General features: G+C 38.5%; 1 long non-coding RNA gene across 1 annotated transcript; it reads right to left on the bottom strand.

Moving 5' to 3' along the window:
- Positions 1 to 3918: 3918 nt before the first annotated feature.
- LOC131448168 (uncharacterized) lies at positions 3919 to 11307 on the bottom strand. Its single transcript, XR_009234161.1, has 4 exons — positions 10894 to 11307; positions 10702 to 10768; positions 5989 to 10208; positions 3919 to 5898 (listed from the first exon to the last, which is right to left on the bottom strand). It is a non-coding gene; the product is annotated as an uncharacterized LOC131448168 (long non-coding RNA).
- Between the last annotated feature and the right edge of the window lie 295 nt (positions 11308 to 11602).

Genomic DNA, 11602 nt, shown 5'->3' with positions numbered 1-11602 from the left:
AAATTTCATTTGCCAACAGTAATATTTTGGCGTATACACTAAGTCGTGAAAGTGGCGATAACCTTTTTTGGTTTTTTACTGATGACTTCATTGTGATTTCTGCATTATTTTTACTATATTTTATGTACATGTATCTAGAAGTTGGTCTACAGTAGCTCGTTTGATTTGGGTAGTTTATCATTTTTGCAGCCGTCTGTTTGGCAAATTATTCTTTTAATTCAGACGGATGTGGTATTTATTCATTAATTCTCATAAGGGATGGATCATTCCTGACGTGCACTACTATGTCTTAAAAGTTGATTTTGTACCTTTTCTGACGAGAGTCATTTCTGACATGGTACCATAGAGGGAGCCTGCTGGTTTCTGTGGAAACTGGCAACATGGCACTTAATTACTAGACTAAACATTTAACCTTGGCAATCTGTCATAGCAAGACTGTGCTAGTTAATCATTTTACAAAAGCATTCAGTCCAAGTGTGTCAGAATGGATGCCCTCTGTATTGCCCTTTAACACGAAAAGGTGGGGATTGTGGTAAATGACGATAATGTTTGTGTGTCATTACATCTCTTTCCACATCGCTGAAGTTGGTAGTATTTGCAGGTCAGAAGAGAGATGTGAGAAATGTTCGAAAGGGAGTCCGTGCTGTAGAGAAACAGTTGTATTACGATTAATAGTCTTCACTCTGTCTAAATCGCTTTTCTGTTGACATGAGCCCAGGTTTGTCTCCAAGGACATAGACAGGATGTAACAGCATGTACAAAGTGTTATTATAGTGCAGCTACTTAATAGGCGAGCGTCAGATATGTCTCGAGGCAGCAAGAATGAGAGACATTTCCTGAAGTGATAACATACACCTCCTCTGAACAACCCAAATCGCACAGTAGGAACAGATTATTAAATCAACCCATCATCTGGTCTTTCCCAGTCTACTCATTAAATGTGTGAGATTATTGGCCCCCAACCAGCTGGAACTGTCCCAAGAACAGCGGGGTCAAGAACATACAGGTGGGCTGTTTTTGTTTTTGTAGGTTTTTACTCCTGTGTTACTTCCACTTATAAACTTTGCAGAAAGAGGCGTACATTCCTTTTCACCTTGGGTTTCAAAAAAAAGAAAGAAAAGGAATTGCCATATTTGTGGTAGCTTTTGAATTTCCTGTTGTGGCACATGAGGCAGGGGTGTGTACGTCGAATCAGAATGCCAAGCTATTCTGCGGTAGGCTTTTAGAACCATGTCTACATGAACAGGTTGCATGAAATCAAGAGGTGAAAAGCAGCCTGGAGGATTTAGCCAAGTATGCGTTAACATTATTGGGTGATAGCAGAAAAGGTGCGTTTTGTTTACGTCTGTGTAGATGTGTAGTATCATTGGAGGGAGTTCTTGTTTATGTTTTGATGGGCCAAACGTATGCTGTCTTACTTCCTTTGGTCCATTGTGAAATGTGTGGTTTGTGGAGTATGTGGGCAGCTACAATCCTTCACTGGGAAATGGACACCTTAAAAGGAACAACAAAATCACTCCTCATCCATCGTCAGTTTAATCATGTAAATATAATTTTGTGCCATTGATGATTAAAGGAAATTGTGCTTCTCAGCAGGGAGAATGTGCTACTAATGTGGGAACTAGAAAAAGGTCTGTGGCTCCAACATGAAACCACACATCTGTGACCAGACTGTGTTTTTTGGAAGTTTTCATATTGTTCACCTATCTGGGATGCCAGATTTGTGGAGTAAGAATTTGAAAACGGTAACCGATATGGAAAGATACTAAATTCCTCTCAAACACGTTGTGATTGTCTTCACTTCCTTGCATTTGCCATGGTTTTCAGTGGGGAAACTCACTACTACACATAAAGGAATTTGCAAATACTTCCTCCCCCCAGGTCTGCCTGAAGGTTTTCCATATCCAACAGTGTCTGGTTAATGGCAAAAAAAAAAAGATAAAGGATTGTGATTAACGACTGACTAAAAGTTCAGCTGTAGAATGTTTTCTTCTTTCCTTTCTGTTCAGTGGCTATAGTGTCATGCCAAGTATGTTCTTTTATCTTTCCACTCCATACTGGTTTCAGTATATTAATATATTTGGTTTCCTCACTTTTCTTTTTAAATAACTGCTATATTTTTCAATAAAACAGAAAACTGGTCATCTTTAACTTTTCGCTAACTTTTTTTTAAGTTATACTTCTATAGATCTTCAAACCAACTTAGCCTTATTTCAGTTGCATGTGAAGAGAATTGCTTACACTTGTATTTTGCAGGAAGGTTTACTGGGTCAGCCAGTTTGAGTGACACCAACATTTTAGCACTCAAACTCAATTATTCAAAACCAATAAGGTTTAAATGGAAGATGAAACTTCATGTAACATTTCACATCATAGACAATACGCATCTTGTTTGCCAAGTAGAGTCACCCATTCTCGATCTTGGTTTGAAAAAGAAAACAATTCTTATTTATACATGCCATGAACCCTATGAAAACAGTACAGGAATGAAAAATAGATGCTTATTTGTATAATACATCGTGTCTGCAAGGAAGAGATAGATAAATAGATAAAATTATTCATTAGTAATGAAGAGATCTGCTGTCAGCAGCTGAAAGCCATCTTAACCGCCGATACAATATACAGTATTTTCTCCATGGATCTGATATTAAATCTACCTGGGTCTGAGCCAATATTGTTGCACAAAAATACAGTACTTCACTGCACCCAAATACGATGTTGAACTGCTGTGCAATTCTCATCTTATGTCAGACTTGCTTCTATCCCACTATATTTTCAGATGTTTGCACTTAATGACATTTATGTCAATAATGGACTTCCTGCTGCATTTACTTTCATAAATTTTAACATTTAGCTGGCAATAGTTTAAGATCTCAAGATGCAAGAAGTTATTTCAAAAACATGGTGTTAGTGTCAATGGTGAAAGTGTGTCTATATTTTATAACTGAATGCTATCACCAAATACACTTTATATATGCAGGTTAAGTTTTCCCAATATCCAAATATATAATAACATAACTGAATTTGCTTGTCAGTGTTAATGCAAATCTTGTTACACTCTTATCTAAAGTCAACCTCTTTCTGTTTGGGGTAATGAAGACATCTGTGTGTGTTACTACTGCCCTCTGCTGTCGGTTTGGAGTGAATGCAGGTCAAAAGAACCAACCTCTGTGAAGATGTGCTCCTTGATTAGTGCGATTAGATCTTTAAAACACAGGTCATTCAAACAGGCGTCAGTTGCCAATACTAATGATATGGAAAAGTTTTACTAACTTGGACGGCAAATGGAATCCGAACATGTTTAAGTAAACGAGTCTTAGCAGAGCAGGACAACTGAGCACATTTAGATTTTGGCTTGGAACGGAATGACCCTTTGTGCTGCAGTTGGCAAAAAAAATTAAAAATAAAAATGTCAGCTGTCTCCACCTTCTCCCTCAGAACAGAGGGTTCAAGTCCTCCCACCACTTAAGCTAGTAAACCATTGCATTTCTGATTTGAAATGTCCATAGGCCTGTACTGTAAAATACAATTTGTATAGTGGTTTTAAATCTAAGGTATTATTCAAAGTTTTGATCATCTTTCAGAGTATCTCAAATCTGGACTGTCCATTCTTAGAAACCATACAAACCAAAGAAAAATTCAAATACATCTATATTCAGACTGCCAGGAGTTTAACACAATGGTCTGTCAGCTTTAGCAAATACTTCCCTTTAATAGCAAATAATTGTACAAACATTTAAGACCCAGCTGTCATGTCTGACCACTTCACCTTGGCAAATATCTACAATTAAAAAAAGCATATGCTTTGATTAAAAATAACTCCATAATTCCATTTAATCTAAAGTCAAATCAGGTTTATTTGCACAGTCCACATTAAAATTTTGAAGACATTTAACAAAAACATATTTAACCAGAGTAACCAGTTAAGAGTACCATTAACACATTTGTCAACAGATTCTATTCATTTCCAAAAGATCAATCTTAACAGTATGAGTTATGTTAGCATTATTTTACTTAAAATTGTAATAGGGGCAAATCACAAGGCACTTGCAATAATACAAAAACAGTCCACATAAAGAGCCAGCAAATGGCAACTGTGCAGAGAGCGAAAAAGATGGATCCAAGTCTAGTTTTGGAAACTGCGCAACCATGGTACACAATTCAGTAAGGATTCATGGCCAGGTGTCCTCACATACAGAGAATAAGGGGAAGGGATAAAATCCTTACCATCTATTGAGTCGACTCGTTTACCTCGTTCTCTGTAATGTTAAGTTTTACATTTTTTCAAATCAAACCACCATAAATATTGGAGTGATATAACGCATTCTATTCAAAACTAAACCTAAGCCTTTGACTATCTCGACCTTTCTCAGCCCACAGTAATGTTTCAAATTAAACTGCATCAAAAGCAGGTAACTGAAGACGATAGTAAAATGTGGATTCAACCTGATACTCTTGATTATCATCGATTACTTCACCACCAATAGATGGTAAAAAATAAATAAACAAAAATTGTCCGTCTGCCAAGTTTGCTTCCTCCCAGGAAACACAAGCGCGCTTCTATCTTGTACCCCCGCCTACCAAGTGATGACAATACCATGTGTGAAACTGTGCAACTTGTCATTGCAGTGAGTATTTGACGATCCTACTCGAGTGACGCATTGTTTTTTTGCAGGGGTGGGTTAACTCCCCCTGCTGGGAGGCCTCCCAACATGACGCGCAAACAGAAAATTCTTGAGTCTCCAGTAGGAAAAAAATAAACTTGGCAGAGTCGACAAACCCTCTTTAATCAATAGTATTGATGATGGAGTGCAACAAATGCAATAAAAATTCCTATCAAAAATACATATAATTAAAAATTACAGGCAAAGGGACAATTGACTTTGTCAAGCCTGCACATGCACCTCCACCATTTAACTGAAATATGCAAAATCTCAGATGTCAATATATTTTACACTTCATAATGCATTATCCATGGGCTGAATAACTGGAAGGGAAAATTACTCATCAGAAACCCCAAAGGGAAGGAATTTAATTAATTAATTTGTATTTATTTATTTCCTGCATTACCTATAATTTTAACCCTATTGACTGTCAAACATTTTTGCAGTAGGACAATAGCCTTCTCCTATCCTATGATCCTTAAATATCAAGCTTTGCTAATGTACTAGGTTTCTTTTATGTCTTACCATCAGTAATATGGTAAGACTAATTTCCCCAAATGCATTAGATTCACGCCGTCCCATCAGCTGTCTCCATGATGGGGACTTGTTGCATACCATTGGTGAGCTGATTCACAAAACTAGATGGATCCAAGTCTAGTTTTGGAAACTGCGCAACCATGGTACACAATTCAGTAAGGATTCATGGTCAGATGTCCTCGCATACAGAGAATAAGGGGAAGGGATAAAATCCTTACCATCTATTGAGTAGACTCGTTTACCTTGTTCTCTGTAATGTTAAGGAGACCCAGCTCATTAAACCCCAACCGATTTTTCTCAAATGTACAAATATGAAATTAGGGCATGCAAGAGCGCATGCATCTTTCTATGGACAAAACCCAACAGTTTGTGAACCGTTGGACAAAATCCAACGCTTCACAAACCGAAGGATTGCATTATACACCCTCAAGTAGTTTATCAAACATTTAAACAAATTAGGATCAAACATTTCAAGTTGTCTGCTTTTTGTCAGTCCAGTGGTGGGTGAGCATAATGTTGGGTGATAAGAGTGGTGTGTGCAGAATGAGTATTGGTGTTTGTGTTCGAGTCTGTAGAACAGTTTATCAAATCGTGTGGTTTGCCGACACGCAGCAGTCGTTCAGAAGCGAGGTCTGCATGTAAGATAGTGTGCAGGGCTTGACAAGCTCAGGTCTCACAGCTCCGAAAAGGTTGAAATCTTAAAAAAAAAAAAAGGGAAAAAACAAAAACACTAAGTACAGAGCAAGCAAAGACTAAGCAGAGGTGTTTAACATCTGAAACCACGTACCTGAAGACATCCCATGGCAAAGGGGTATCTTCGAGACAGGAGGAGTACCGCTTGGCTTTGACACTGCAATCTGGACGGGGCATCTCCGGCTCACAGGGTCCCAAGTAGATTTTCCTGGTGGCAGAGGAACCTGAACCTTCCATGGCCTCCATCACCTCCCGAGTAGATTTTCCTGGTGGCAGAGGAACCGGAACCATCCATGGCCTCCATCACCTCCCGAGTAGATTTTCCTGGTGGCAGAGGAACCTGAACCTTCCATGGCCTCCATCACCTCCCGAGTAGATTTTCCTGGTGGCAGAGGAACCGGAACCTTCCATGGCCTCTATCACCATCGGGCCGTGGGATCTGCACCAATTCAGCAAAGAGTAAAATCAGGCATTTACAGTTTTTTTCGGAATTTATCATGTCAGTGCACCAGTAGCTCACCTGTGTATACGATGCAGGCTTTCTTACCATAGCAGCCTTGGGTGGAATCCAGCCGGGGCCCATAGCTGGATGCCATCGCTCCCCTCCCTCTGCCATCCTATAGCTACACTGTTTCAATAAAAGCTGAAATTCCCTATAACTTTTTTTTTTATTTAACATTTAGGATTATTAAGTATACTGCTAAGATTGTCAAACAGTCAATTTGGTACGTATAGGCTTTTAATCTAGGGGGCATCCCTGACGAATACTGGGGGAAAAAAAATGCTTTTATCTGCACTACAAACTTCACCATGGGAAAATAAGTTTTACATTTTTTCAAATCAAACTTCCATAAATATTGGAGTGATATAACCCATTCTATTTCAAAACTAAACCTATGACTATCTAGACATTTGAAATTCAGCCCACAGTAATGTTTCAAATTAAACTGCATCAAAAGCAGGTAACTGAAGATAGTAAAATGTGGATTCAACCTGATACTCTTGATTATCATCGATTACTTCACCACCAATAGATGGTAAAAAATAAATAAACAAAAATTGTCCGTCTGCCAAGTTTGCTTCCTCCCAGGAAACACAAGCGCGCTTCTATCTTGTACCCCCGCCTACCAAGTGATGACAATACCATGTGTGAAACTGTGCAACTTGTCATTGCAGTGAGTATTTGACGATCCTACTCGAGTGACGCATTGTTTTTTTGCAGGGGTGGGTTAACTCCCCCTGCTGGGAGGCCTCCCAACATGACGCGCAAATAGAAAATTCTTGAGTCTCCAGTAGGAAAAAAATAAACTTGGCAGAGTCGACAAACCGGCCTTAATCATTAATAGTATTGATGGTGGAGTGCAACAAATGCAATAAAAATTCCTATCAAAAATACGTATAATTAAAAATTACAGGCAAAGGGACAATTGACTTTGTCAAGCCTGCACATGCACCTCCACCATTTAACTGAAATATGCAAAATCTCAGATGTCAATATATTTTACACTTCATAATGCATTATCCATGGGCTGAATAACTGGAAGGGAAAATTACTCATCAAAAGCCCCAAAGGGAAGACATTTAATTAATTTTTATTTATTCATTTCCTGCATTACCTATAATTTTAACCCTATTGACTGTCAAACATTTTTGCAGTAGGACAATAGCATTTTCCTATCCTATGATCCTTAAATATCAAGCTTTGCTAATGTACTAGGTTTCTTTAATGTCTTACCATCAGTAGTAGTCAGTAGTACTAATATCAGTAGTAGTCAGTAGTAGCAGTACCAGTAGTAGTCAGTAGTACTTATATCAGTAGTAGTAGTCAGTAGTAGCATTATCAGTAGTAGCAGTATCAATAGTAGTCAGTAGTAGCAGCATCAGTAGTAGTCAGTAGTAGTCAGTAGTAGCAGCATCAGTAGTATTCAGTCCAACTATGGCAACGGATTCCTCCAACTTGTCGTTAACTTTAACGTTAACTTTGATGTCGGTCAATTAAGAAACTCAGTCACTCCAAACGTGGACCCACACACAAACACGCAGACACACAGCTTAAGCCTTTTGAGACAAAGACAAGAGCACAGGAAAAAAGGCAGATATAGAGAAAGAAATGATAGAGCAGCACAGTGGCTGATAGAAAGATGTGGAAAAGTGAGGCCTCGTGGCATGGCAGCCAGCACAGTCAAGCCAAGGCACAGCAGCCTAGACTGAAGAAAAAAGAGATTTGTAGAAGTTGTTTGACGCAACTAACGTGGTTCTATTGGATGGCTGAACTGAAATGCTGACAAGGTGTGTGATGAGTGCATGTGTGTGTCTGAGGAGAACAGGATAGGACAGAGGTTCTAAACTCATGGCAGATAGTTTAGCAACTACTTGGGTATATTAATAAAACTTAGATGGAGCGACAATTGGACGGACAGGTGACCATGTTGGAGTCATAGCATGCTGGTCTTAATGGAGACAGATGGCATGGCAGCCATATCAGAGAGAAACCTATTCCCTGTTGCAGGGACAAAGACAACTTAAAAATATAACTGAGCCTACTCTGTCAATAAATCCCATCTCAAGAATCATCCGATTTGTCCTGGTCATCCAGAAAACTACAACAAACAAATACCAACTCGAACCAGAATCCTTTTTTTTTGTAAATTTAGAAAAAAAATTAATTCCTCCATGTTTAATTTTATGAATGCAGCACCAAGGCTGACAAAATGTCATGTATAGTGCGCAAAATTACTTTTGCACACAATACATTACAGCCCTCACCTACACTAAGAAAATTTTAATTTTTAAATTAAATTATAAATGTTACAATATATTGTAAAATGTGATAATACATTTTTCAAATTATTGCAACATTTGTTATTATAAATTTTACAATTCATTGTAAAAAATGCATTTTACAGTGTATTGTAAAAATGTATTATATACCAATAAATACGGTATTTGATAAATAAATGCACCGACGGACGGAAAATGGAAATGCATCGCTCGAAGATCCAACGGGGAAAATGGAAATGAAATGCGGTGAAATGAAATGCGGTGAAATGAAATTGGATGAAGAAATGGGTGGTCCTCCTTGTTGGATGAGCTGAAATAAAAGTGTGGTTATGGCACAGGACAAGCACAACCCCACCCATAAAGAAAAAAAAGTTACTCACACACAACAACCAAGATGTACCATTCTGCGATCCACCAGGAATTTGTGCTGGCCCATGGCGTGGAAGTCTTGTTGGTTGGACAAATAGGTGAGCGAGGGACGGACATCTGCGAAGCTTCGTTTTAAAATTTTTAAAGGCTGGAACTAAGCTGATTATATTAGCAGACTAAATTGGGAGGAAAACCATTTCATATGGTTGGGCTTTTATTTTTATTAGTTTGACAAAATTGTGCTTTGAAGCTTTAACCCAGTATGTACACTGGTTTGAGAGACCCGGACAACTAAATAAGTTTTTCCCCCTACTTTGATTATTATTATCATTATTAATAATAATAATAATAATAATAATAATAATAATAATATTAATATTATTTTTTTTGAAAACCAGGAGAGAGAAATGGGATAGGGAGGCCGACACGGCAGCCATCCAAAAAGAATGAAAATCATTCTTACCTTCTGTAGACACACCTACAAAGGAAGTGTTAGCGCATAATCAAGCCATTTCACATATTTATATTCATGGTACAGTGACCATTTTCAGACTAGGTAACACCACACTATGACAAACACACTTTAATCATCTACTTCACTGCTGAGCTGAAAGGTTCAAGGCTTGATTGCGACCACTCACTCATTCAATGCAAAACAACACCCAGACTGTCACACAGCCCACACACAAACATAATGTCCACGTTACTTAGTGATGCTTAAGTTTTAGTGCCAAAAACAGACAGTTCTACATTACTAGCTCAGCAGTTCAAGACAAAACTAACTGACCAGGACAGTCTAACACTTATACACCCAGGGGGGACTTTCACAGCCAACAAAGCAAAAGGACAAACTTATGCTCCACTGTCTCCCCTTGGGCACAAAATACACATCTCACCCCTCACACAAGCCTTGTCAGGTCTTGGCTAGTGTTGAGTTGATAAATCCTAATATAATAGAGAAGAGACATGGGTCCAACATGGCCACCTGTTTGAATGAATGGTATGATCAAAAGAAGAATTGGTACAGCGACCATAAAGCATACATGTACTGGCAAGGCAGCCATACATGCAGGCCCGGCGGCCAAGAGCAAGAAAGCATGGGAGCACAGCGGCATCCCATAATACAAACGCCCCTTACTTTGAGAAGACTTCATGAAGACCCGTCTGGGGAGACAAAAAAAAAAGAAAAAAAAGAATTAGTACATTCTTATCCGCAATGACTAGCGTTAATGAGACTGACAAGACAATGAAATGTTCAATATAATAGAAGAATTTCAAATGAAATTATTTTTCATCTATATTTATTAGAGCTGCAATTAATAATCATTTTCTTGATTAATCGAGTAATCGTTTGGTCCATAAAATGTCAAAATGTTGATCAATGTTTGTCAAACCTGGAAATGATGATGTTCTCAAATGTCTTTGTTTTGTTAATCGGAGCAAATAAAAGAAAAGTGTTTACATTTAAGAAGCAAGAAACCAATTAATTGATTATCAAAACAGTTGACGATTAATCGAGTAATTGTTTCAGCGCTAATATGTATACACCACATGTGAATATTTGTGACTTTTTAGTGACAGGGGAAGTTTACTTTAAAAAATAAATAAGAGTAGAAGGCCGTTTGTATTCATCTGCGGTGAAATGAGTGTTACTCACCTATCCACAGCACGTGCCGTGTGTGAAGACAGACAGCTCAACCCGGTCTCGTGGCAAAAACAAATGTCTGGAGAAAAGAAAAGAAAAAAAACATACACGTGACGTTATGTAAAGACTTTAACTGGACACGAATTTGCAATTAAACATGGAAGCCGACAGTAATGGCGTCACCACCTGCTAACATTCACTGACCTTTCTCGGTAAATCCTCAATCTGGACCAGGTCGACCCGCCGTCTCCGATCCTCATTCATGTAGGGCATAATATTTAAAATATAAGCCCGCCGCTTCACACTAAGTCACATTTTGAATAGTGTGTGACTTTCTGCGCGTCTGACGTCACACGCCCGCCATGACAAGCGCGGTGGTTTTAAAAACCAAATCCTTCCTCCTAGAAACACGCTTTACCGAATGAAATGGAGTTTAAAAGCTCCAGGAGTTCTTGGTCGCGGCTTGTTCTTGTTCTTCGGCAGCTGTTGAATTGATGTGATGGCACCAAACGTACGGTAGTACGTGCTGGTGGTGGAGGAGGATTAAGAGAAGTGACTGCAGGTGCACACCTGATAAACACCTGTTAATCAGCTGATTGGCTCATCACTTCCGCATTGAGGCCGGGGTCTCCACTTCAAAAAAAGCTTTATTAACAATGGGCCTTTTGCACAGCAGCCATTTAGTCATGTTTTAGCTAAAGAAGTCATGTATTGTTCCGTTCATATAAGTCAGGACAGCGACAATGAACCAACTGAGCTACATTTATTAGCTTATTTACTCTAGTGATTTTCTCTCTCTCATCCATCACACTTTCCTGACTGTGTCTAAGTTGTTAAAATATATAGGTTGATTTAGTTTTCAAAAACAATTAACATTTGTTAAGCTTTGCTTTTGTTTCAGAGAAAGAAAAGA

Source organism: Solea solea, chromosome 21 (genome assembly GCF_958295425.1).
Source record: "Solea solea chromosome 21, fSolSol10.1, whole genome shotgun sequence".
Taxonomy (NCBI): Eukaryota; Metazoa; Chordata; class Actinopteri; order Pleuronectiformes; family Soleidae; genus Solea; species Solea solea.
This window is presented reverse-complemented; position numbering and strand designations above follow the sequence as displayed.